An 11066-nucleotide genomic window follows, 5' to 3' on the forward strand; every position below is an offset into this window, starting at 1 on the left:
AAATACTGCTGCCCTTGGCTGTGGATGGGCATATGATGTTACCACAGCTGCTGAACACGTGAAGGCGAAAAGAAAGGGACAAAGTGGCCCAGTTGCATCATTGCCAAACTATCCTATCAAACAGGTGTGCAACCTTAGACCACCCAGGAGTCAAGACAAAGATGAATCACATAAAACCTTCCCATGTTTCCTCTTTTCCTGTTTGGGTTCATATATAAAGAAAGAGTTTTCTTCCAGTCTACTCTCAGTGTCTGATAGTAAAAGGAAAAGGAAATTCTTTTCTTCAGGCAGCACTCCATCTCCACCACTGAAGTCATGGCAAGCCCTGCAGACTCCGTGCTCAGTCTCACATGCTTTCTCTTGCTTCAGATGCCAGCAGCTAGGCATGGGCACCACTCCGCTGTCTGACTTGACTACTTATTCTGGTGGCTACATTCTCTGGCTCAATGATTTGCTGTGCTGGCACATAGAATTCAGGAAATACACCTGCTCGTTCATTGTGAAGGACAATGAACCATACAGATGAAAGACGTTATGAAGAAGAGGTACTTAGTGTGAAGTCTGGAAGGGTCTAAAACACAGACACTTCTGTCCCTGTGGAGCTGGGCAAGCAGCTGTGATAGGCACAAGGTAGGTTTGTTGCAGAACTTTTCTTAGGATTTTTATGCAGGCTTCATCATGCAAGTGTGGTCATGCATTAATTCACCCTGGAAACTGCATAGTCTAGCCATGACTTGTTTTTTCTGGTGACCAGCACCCATCCTGATGCTTCCTATGTGCCCACCAAGAGACAACTGCTTAGAACAAAAGGTCCTATATGGCTCAGGAAACTCAGAGGCATTTAGAAGCTCTATGTCATGAACTAATAGCAGAGACTAGACATATTTTTGTTACATCAGAATATGCATATATAATTTATGTATGTGAGAAGGTTCAGTAAAGAAACTACAGACATGACTATTCCATTATTAGGGGAAGGTTTTTCTTGTGAATAAACAAGAAAGTATTGAGAGGCATCTGGAAGAGTCTAGAACAGAGAGAAAAGAAAGCAGAGTGGGCATGGTCAGGTAGGGAATTGGGAGAGTTGAGAGAATAGTGGAGATAACGAGATGGCAGGAGATAGAGAACAGAGCATATTGAGAGAGCAAAGGGGATAGCAAGTGATAGAGAGAAAGAGAGGATATCAAGAGTGGAAATAGAGAGAGAGATGGGGGTGGACAGAATTATAAGGAGGATGAGTAGCTTGGGGAGGAAAGGACCAGGATGTTAGTGCAGACTTTGAAAAGTTTAACAGGCACTTGTGTGATACTGAGGGAGCCTGGAGGCCAGCATAGACTTTGAGATGCTAATAGGTACCACAAGTTGTCATATGCCTTTTCTGCAAGAGGTAAGGAAAATGATTCCTTTGGACAGATGGGAACTGATTTCACAAATTCCCAAGGAATGCTGACTTTTGTCTAACTACCAGAAATCCTTCTATAGTCCAGCTTGAGCTCAGTTTTGGATATTTGGACTGCCTGACATCTAACAACTTTTACACTGTGTTTACTTCCCTCCTATAACATTAAATGGAATTTTTTCCATTTTGTTACAATGGTCAATAGGTTCATTTTACTAGCTGCGTACATCATTTGCATAATTTACAGTGTTAACTATATGCAAGTAGTTTTTTTTTAATTTTCACAAAATTCCACAAGGTAGTTATTATTTGATTGTTTCACAAAAATAAAAATTATATTACTAGAGCTACAGAAAAGTTAGAGCACTTACCTAACATCAGCACTGAAAACAAAAGAAACAAAGTAACTCCTGTCAGTTAAGTAATAGAAGGGTGGTCAGTGTCTTAGGATTTCTGTTGCTGTGAAAACACCATGATCAAAAGCAACTTGGTGTGGAAAAGGTCTATTTTGCCTAGACTCCACATCATAATTTATTATCAAAAGAAGTCAAGGCAGCCGGGCGGTGGTGGCCCATGCCTTTAATCCCAGCACTCGGGAGGCAGAGCCAGGCGGATCTCTGTGAGTTTGAGGCCAGCCTGGGCTACCAAGTGAGCTCCAGGAAAGGCGCAAAGCTACACAGAGAAACCCTGTCTCAAAAAACAACAACAACAAAAAAAAAAGTCAAGGCAGAAACCAAGCAGCACAGGAACCTAGAGGCTGGAGCTGATGCAGAGGGCATGGAGGAGTGCTGCTTACTGGCTTGCTCATCATGATTTCTAATAGAATCAAGGACTAGCAGCCCAGAGATCACCACATCCATAATGGGCTTGGCCCTCCCACATCAATCACTAAGTTAATGTCCAACAGGCTTGCCTACAGCCAGAGCTTATGGAAGCAAGGTTTTCTTTTCTTTTAAGAAATTTTTTATTCATTTTACATATCAATCACAGACCCCCCCCACCTCTTCCCTCCTCTTGCATCCCTTCAGCCTTCTCCCCTCAATTCACCCTCATTCCTTCCTCCTATGGGGAGTCAGCAGAGCCTGGTTCATTCAGTTGAGGCAGGTCCAAGCCCCTCCTCCTGCATCAAGGCTGTGCAGGATGTCTTACCATAGGTAATGGGCTCCAAAAAGCCAGTTCATGCACCAGGGATGGATCCTCATCCTACTGCCAGGGGGCTCCTTACACAGATCAAGCTACACAATTATTTTTGCTTATGCAGAGGGCCTAGTCCAGTCCCATGGAGGCTCCACAGCTGTTCATGTAAGGTTCATGAATTCCCACTAGCTTGGTTTAGAGTTTTGTCTACGTTGGGTTTTGAGGTAGATTACCAATTTTTCTGAGAAACTGCCATACTGATTTCCAAAGTGGTTGTACAAGTTTGCATTCTCACCAACAGTGTAGGAGTGTTCCCCTTGCTCCACGTCCTCTCCAACAGGAGGCAAGGTTTTCAACTGAGGATCCTCTTAGAAGACTCTAGTATCTGTCAAGTAGACTTGGAAATGACCTAGGACAAGGATGGTTCACCATGATTTGGTCTGTTAACTTAGAAGTCTATGCTACCTTGCCAGAGGATGAACTGGGATGCACAGTAGAAGTCCAGCTTTAGCCACTAGCTCTCTATTTTGGCCACAAATCAGAAGTGTTTAAGGAGCTTTTAAAAACACTGATGTTTGAGTGTTATCTCCAGCAATTCTGGATTCATAGCTCAGATGTGTGGCCTTAGGCTATTAAATAGCTTACCACATATTTTCATGTTCAGAATCAAGAGCCGTTGCTCTCTACCAAGATAGCTAGCTCTACTGTACAATGAAAACAGAAACAGTTAAGTCTCACCTGAAATGAGTAGTTATTTATACTCATTTCCAAAAATGTTACAAATTGCATGTCTCCTGCCAAGCTCTTTGGGTCCAGGCATGAGTGCTTGGAGTCTGTATGGCTAACCTTGCCAAGTACGTAGTAAAAAGAGTAAAAAGGCACAGACTGGAGCCCTGAGGGATGGCATTAAAGAGATGTACAGAGAAGAGTGAACGATCCCCAATAAAAGTTAATGCAGACTGCTGCCAGGAGTCCCTGTGGTTGGCATTTTCACTGCAGTCCCCATGGGACAATACTTATGGGACCACGCACCATTCACACACACCTGATTCTGGTGAACTGAGGCAAGTGTGGAAGATAAGGAAGTGGATGTAGTCTGTCTTACTGTACAGATCTTTTTACAGAAGATAAGGAAGTAGATGTAGTCTGTATTACTGTACAGACCTTTTTACAGAAATTTTGACTTTAAAATTAGCATCAATGTTTGTAGTTGTATTCATAGGAATATTGAAATAAAGATGACTTACCTAATAGAGACCCTTCTACACGACACTTCCCCCACCCCAACACACAAGCACACACACACCACAAAACTAGAAGCCAGAGGAATGCAGGTCACAGTTTTAGACTGTTTGACTTCCCTGGGATACTCTTGACGCTCTCTTGTCTTAAGATTTTGAAATCATGTCCAGACATCGTTTCCTCACGTGAAAGCGTCTGGGCCAGTTCTCCTCAGATAGTCTTTTTATTTCATCACTTATTTCCTGATTGCTCTAGTTTGCTTCTCTTCAGCTGTGATAAAACATTCTGACCAATAGCAGCTTGGGGAAGGAAGAGATTTGTTTGGCTTGTACTTCCACGTTCATCACAGAGGGAAGTCAGGGCAGGAACTCAAACAGAAACTTGGAAGCAGGAACTGAAACAGAGAGCACAGAGGAAGGCTGGTTGGTAACTTTTTTTTTTTTTTTTTGGTCAGTTACTTTTTTTGTTTTCTTTTTTTTACATAGCTCAGACCTACCTGCCCAGGGATGAATGAGGTGCCTGCCTAGGCATCTCATTCAGTGTGTTAGACTCCCCTACATTAACTAGCAGATAAGAAAGTGCCTCACTGACTTGGCCAAAGGCCAGTCTAATCTGGACAGTTCTTCAGCTGAGGTTCCCTCTTCCCTAGAGTGGCCCAAGGATGTTGTCAATTTGACAGCTGAAGCTAACTGTGAACCTAATCCACCCCCTAAGGGTATTATACAGACACTCAGCTCCTCCCAGAGCTTCAAGGAAAAGTTGAAGTCTAATTATTTCTCTTGTACTGGGTAGATTCTGTTTTCAAGGAAGTAGGGAAGGGACAGATGAATGTGTAGATAATCGAGAGTTCCACAGAGGGTGCTGAGAGCACATGGCAGCTACAGGGAACACGGTCTCATTGCAAGGTTCTTGTTTGTTTCTTCGTGGTTGGAACAACACTTTTAAATGTGTTTTCTTAGAAACTATTTACAGGGTGAGACTTTGATGATAGGGAGATGCCATGGAGTCTAAAAATATGACATGGGTAGGCTTGTCTTAAATTTTGAATAGATAGATGGAGAGATGGAAGAGGTTGCTGGGGAGTGAAGAAATTCCCATGTGCTGGCTTCTCTCTTGTTTTGGTCATGAAGTGGCTGAGTCATCTGCTGAGTGGAAAGGGCCCAGAGGCTGTGAAGAACCTCTGTGTAGATGATGTGTCAAGGAGATTCCTGGAAAGAAGCTTCCTGTGCAAAGGCTGGTTGGCTGACTAGAACTGCAGTGATGTGAATAGCTGGGGATGCTGTGGCAGACAATTACCCTGCCGCGGGCTATAGCCCTCTAAATAGCCATTCCTTATCCAGCTGTGTGTCAGAACTAACATCTGGTAAGGAATAGACAAAACCCTTTTAGAATCTATTAACTTAGCAGACCATTAGCTCTACCAACCCAGAAACTAAGAACACCATTAGATGCCATCTCAGGCCTATAGGAGAGATTTCCCCATATTTCTGTCCCTGCCTCTCTGATGTAACCACCGATGTGTTTTAAACTTACCTTGACTTATGGTTTTCTTTGTTCTGTAAAACTATAAAACTTCCTGAAACTGCTTCTACATTGGAACATGGAATTTGGGGGTAACCCAGGTTGTGGTCACTCAACTTTGTCTCTAGAATAAACTATGTCTTAACCTCTTTGAGGTGAGGGTTGTGTTTTTTTTTTTAATTTTATTTAACTTTATTTTATGTGCACTGGTGTGAGATTGTCAGACCCGCTGGAACTAGAGTTACAGATATCTGTGAGCTGCCATGCGAGTGCTGGGAATTGAACCCAGGTCCTCTGGAAGAGCAGCAGTGCTCTTATCCACTGAGCCATCACTCCAGCCTGAGGGTTGTGTTTTTTCATTGTGATAAATGTAAGAAAGTTGCGTAGGTAACAGAGGGTTTCCATGTGCCTTTAAGTACACAGTTGAAGCTGGCTGTCCAGTCAGGGAATCCTATACTCTCCATCTTCATTAACTGTCTGGCCACAAGCACTGAGGAGACGTTAATGTCTCAGGAGACTTTTTGCACATGTGTAGCAAAGGAACTAGAAAAGGGAACTGAAGATATGTAAGAAGAGAAAGTGCAGTGACAGAACATGGAACCTCAGCCAGAAGGTGGAAACAGTGCCTGCCGCCCCATCAGGAAATCGGCAGAGACCAAACGGGTCAGAGATAGGCTGATGTGAGGTGGAGAGCTGGTGAGGCTTACCAGCCAGTGGTCCGCTTTGACTTACGCAGGCACACTGCAACTCTGGGCGGGGACCAAGTTCAAAATGTGCAAAATATACAGCTGAGACAGAATGAAGATCGGGAATTGAGAAGCAAGCGCGCACGTGTGTGTGTGTGTGTGTGTGTGTGTGTGTGTGTGTGTGTGTGTGTGTTTCTGAGTGGGTGGGGTTGATTATGTGGCCTTAACCAGTTTTGTATTGATGAAGTAAATGATTTTCAAGCTTTGTTGTATATCGGAATCCTCAAAAGAATTAGTAAAAAGGCAAATGTAATTCATTAGCTCTAAGATGAGATTTGCAATTCTAAATATTTTTTTTGTGTTAAATGGAGTTATAAAAGCCTAGTTTTATGCAATATACTTAGAACATAATCCCATTCCCCACTCTGTTTCTTTCTTTTCCCCTTTTCTCCTCTCAGTCCCCTTACTCCCCTAGATAATTTCAGTTCTACTTTTATGTCGTCTGTACATACATGATTTTATGTGTCTGTATAAAATCTAGGGCCAACAATGGAGAGGAAGCATGCTGTACTTCCTGAAGCTGGCTTAGTTAATTTCATTGCCTTCGGTTGCAGTCATTGCCTTGAAATAGCAAACTTCATTCTTCATTATGGATGAAAACAAGTCCTTGTGTATATGATACGTCTTCTTTATCTGTTCCCTGTTGATGAACCATTCTTTTGGCTCCACAACAGCTCTGTGAGTAGTGGTGCAGTAATCACTGATGCGTAAGAAGATTCTGGAAATGCAGTCTGGGCTCTCTAGCCTTGACCCACTGGAGGATTCCAGCAACACCTCTGCACCAGTCAGGAGCCTGCCCGGGCACGGGGCAGTTGGGCACTATTATGATGAGCAAATGTATGGTCTGAGATGGAAGAGAGAGAGAGACAGAAAGGTTCATGTCCTGTAGACTGCTGTGGGATGTTTTGTATATGTGAATATGTGTTGCTCTGATTGGTTGATAAATAAAACGCTGATTGGCCTGTAGCCAGGCAGGAAGTATAGGGGAGACAAGGAGATGCCATCCCACTATCCAGGGAGCAGCATGTAATGGCACACAGGTAAAGCCTCAGAACACGTGGTGACATAGAGATGAACAGAAACGGGCTGAGTTTAAATGTAAGAGCTAGTCAGGGGTGGGCCTGAGCTAATGGCCATGTAATTACAATTAATATAAGACTCTGGGTGATCATTTGGGCTTGAGCGGCTGTGGGACCGCAAGGCCATGGGAGCCGGGCAGGCACAGGAAAACTTCCAATTACAGTGGATAGAGGCATATCTGAAGAGGTGAAAGCCATGAGGAGTGGGCTGAGGTGGGTGGCTTCATTGCCACCCAGGGCCATCATGATGTCTGCTCCTGGGTTGCTGTCAGGGCCCATGTCTGGGTTCATGGTCCTGATACAGCCTCATTTCTGTGTTGATGCCCAAGGCTCCTAATACTACCAAAGGGCGAGAGGATAGGGCTGTACAGAATTGGCCCTGCCCCTCACTGGTTGCAACACTAGGGAGAACTGGTTTTGTCCCTCTGGCTGAAGCACTCAGGAGAAAAGGTCCTACACCTCACCTGGGCAGCACAATAGAGCTGACAGTGTTTTGGGGGGCATGGGTGAGCTGGCCCTGATGGCATGAGAATGGGAGAGCTGGTCACATCCCTCTAATCTGCCATGTGGTGGCACGGATGAGGGAAAGATGCCTTCCCCCCTTCCCTCTCGCACCTGCTGCAGGTGGGGGAGCTGACCCAACCCCTCACCAGCTGCAGCACTTGGGAGAACAAGCCCTGTACCTCACCTGGGCAGCACAGTAGTGTTGATCCTGAAGATAGGAGTATGGGTGAGCCAGCCCTGATGATTCATGTGTGGGAGAGCCAACCCAGAGGGCATGAAAGAAAGATAACTGGCCCTGCCCCTTGCTCATTTCTGCAAGGGGTGAACTAGCTGGGGCAACACTGGAGAGCTCACCCTGGTGATGAGGGCAGGGGAGAGATGTGGACTGACCAATCCTGCAATTACCCAGGCCCAGAACCAGGGTTATGTGTTGGCCCATCCCAACATCCACACCATCTGTGATCTGTGGAAGCATGTGAAGGGGCTGGTCCTGCAGATCCAAAGCTGCAGGATCTCCACAATACAGGGCAACCACAGGATATACAAGAGGAGTCCCAGTGAGGATCCAGCATCGACAGTGTAGCAGAATCAGAGGCTTCAAACCAGACCAATGACTCTCTGCAATGAACACTTTGCAATTAAAGATATCTAGATAAAAGGGTTTAATGTGTGACTCACTGGACACACTACAACTTCCATAATGAGATTTTCCTTTTTCTGTTTTTTTTTTCCTCTTAAATTTTTTTCTGTCTTTGTGGGAGGTTGCAATGCCAAAGGGCAGATATGAAGGGATGGGGAAATGAATGGGATCCAGAGGCATGATGTGAAAAACACAAAGAATATATAAAAAGAAAGTAAAAAAAAATCCTGCATTTCTCACAAGCTATCACACTACACTTGCTCATCTGGAGACCTCCCATCGAGTGCCGGAGCACTGCTTACCCTGTTATTAACATTCACATGCTTTCTCTCCTTCAAACACTCTGCTGCCCTTGTGTTGAAAGGAGTAGATCTTAAATGCTGGGTTTACCTGTTCCCTGACATCGTCTGGCAGAGGGTGGAGAAGCTAGCACACCTAAGAATCAATCCAAAATCTGTACTGAGCTAATCAAAATTCTTTATGCGAAGGGAGAGGGGTGAAGTTCCGTGGTAGAGCACTTGCGTGCCAAGTCTGAGGCCCTGAGTGTGATCCTCAGCACCATAAACAAGATAAATAGCGACAAAAATTCTTAGTGTGTGTGTGTGTGTGTGTGTGTGTGTGTGTTGCTTTGAATAAGAATAGCCCCCGGTAGGCTCGTATATTTGAATGTTTGGTTATCAGTTGATGAACTGTTTTGAAGAATTAGGAGGCATGGCCATTTTGGAGTAGGCGTGTCTTTGTGGGGTAAGGTAGGGCACTGGGGGTGGCTTTAAGGTGTGAAGAGCCCAGGCCAGGCCCAGTGCAGCTCCCTCTGCCTGCTGCCTGTGGATCAGGATATAGCTTTCAGCTCCTTTTCTGTGCCTGCCTGCATGCCACTATTCTCCGCACTGTGACATTCATGGACTAACCCTCTGAAACTGTAAGTAAGCCCCCAGTTAAATGCTTTCTTTTATAAGCATTGCCTTGGTCATGGTGTCTCTTCACAGTAATAGAGCAGTGACCAAGACACTGTGAATCAAAGTAGAAAAGCAGCACACTGAGTCTGCCAAACAGTGAGAAGCCATGGAGCTATACTATAGGTCCATTTCCCCCAAATTTAGCACCCAAACCAATGAAATCCATGTGGGGAAGTGTCAGGAGTAGGCATCCTGAGAAAGCTGAAATTTATGGGGAAAGTGAAGCAGTATTGAGAGAGTTGGTGACCAGAGAAGCATTGGTAGAGTTAGGTCTTTGCCTCTGAGTCAACCTTTCCTCCTAATCACATTCTACAAAAGGATCTGGCCTTGCCAGCCTGCCTCCTTGCTCTCCTCATCCTGCTTCATACTCTCCTTTGGGGATTTGATTTAGAAGTCTCCTATCATGAGGCTTTTCCCTGTCATTTGAAGCCAGTGGGCATCCCACATATATACTGTCCAGATGTAGGGCTGTCATCCTAGCCAAATTAACAGTCTTCAAGAGTCCTGTTGGGGGTCTATTGTAGAATATTAGTTAAAGATGTGTTACATTATTTTATGCTGTGGAATATTTGTTTAATGATGCAAAGATGTGTTCTTTTATGTTACATTTGTTTAACTCTGGGAAGCTGTGTTACTGTGCCTGTCTAAAACACCTGATGTTCTAATAAAGAACTGAATGGTCAATAGCTAGTCAGGAGAGGGTTAGGTGGGGCTGCCAGGCAAAGAGAATAAATAGGAGGAGAAATCTGGGAAGAGAAGTTTGAAGAGTGAGAAAAGGAGGAGAGGAGGACACCAGGGGCCAGTCACCCAGCTACAGCAAGCCATGGAGTAAGAAGTAAAGAAATATATGTAGGGGTTGGGGATTTAGCTCAGTGGTAGAGCACTTGCCTAGCAAGCACAAGGCCCTGGGTTCGGTCCTCAGCTCTGAAAAAAAAAAAAGAAAAAAGAAAGAAATGTATGTAGAATAGAGAAAGATAAAAGCCCAAAGATAAAAGGTAGATGGGATAACTTGTAGATGAATTTCTAAATGGTCTTATTAAATTAAAAAACATGGAGCCAAATATAGGGGTGAAAGCTTCCTGTCTACCCACGTCTAATATGCCTTGCTGTTCTGCCATCTGATTTGCTCTCTACGTTCAGCTACATCACTTCCTCTTCCTATACAGCTCTGTCAATTCCTGTCTGTCTGTAGAGACCTACAGACCTCCATGGTTAACTAGTTTTGGAATTTAAGGCGTGTGCCACCACACCTGGCTCTGTTTCCAGTGTGGCCTTAAACACACAGAGATGCTGCCTGCCAAGTGATAAGTTTAAGGGCGTGTGCTACCCTTGCCTGACTTCTTTGTTTACTTATAATGGCTGTTCCCATTCCTCTGATCTCCAGGCAAGCTTTATTTATTAAAGCATAAATACCTAGCAAGCGCAAGGCCCTGGGTTCGGTCCTTAGCTCTGGGGAAAAAAAAAAAAAAAGACAAAAGACCAAAACACAAATAAAGTATCACCACATTTCAGCACAAATAAAGTATCACCACAATAACTTAGAAAAAGCTGGTTAGAAACTCATGGCCCAGAATCACGGCCATGAGTTGAGCCACTCCAGCATCCACCCCATCAATGAATTGCTGGACCACGTGAAGGGGTTAGTCCTGCAGATCCGCTGTTGCAGAATCTCCATGACACAGGGCAACAGCCGGATGTCCAAGAGAAGTTTCAGTAGGGGCCCAAATCGATAGTGTAGCAGAAGCCAGAGGCCTTGAGCCAGACCAATCAATGGCTCATTGCAATGAACACTTACAAGTAAAGATGCACGGACTAAAGGGTGTACCGTGTGACTCCTGTGTC

The sequence above is a fragment of the Peromyscus leucopus genome, chromosome 3 (assembly GCF_004664715.2).
Source record: "Peromyscus leucopus breed LL Stock chromosome 3, UCI_PerLeu_2.1, whole genome shotgun sequence".
Classification (NCBI taxonomy): domain Eukaryota; kingdom Metazoa; phylum Chordata; class Mammalia; order Rodentia; family Cricetidae; genus Peromyscus; species Peromyscus leucopus.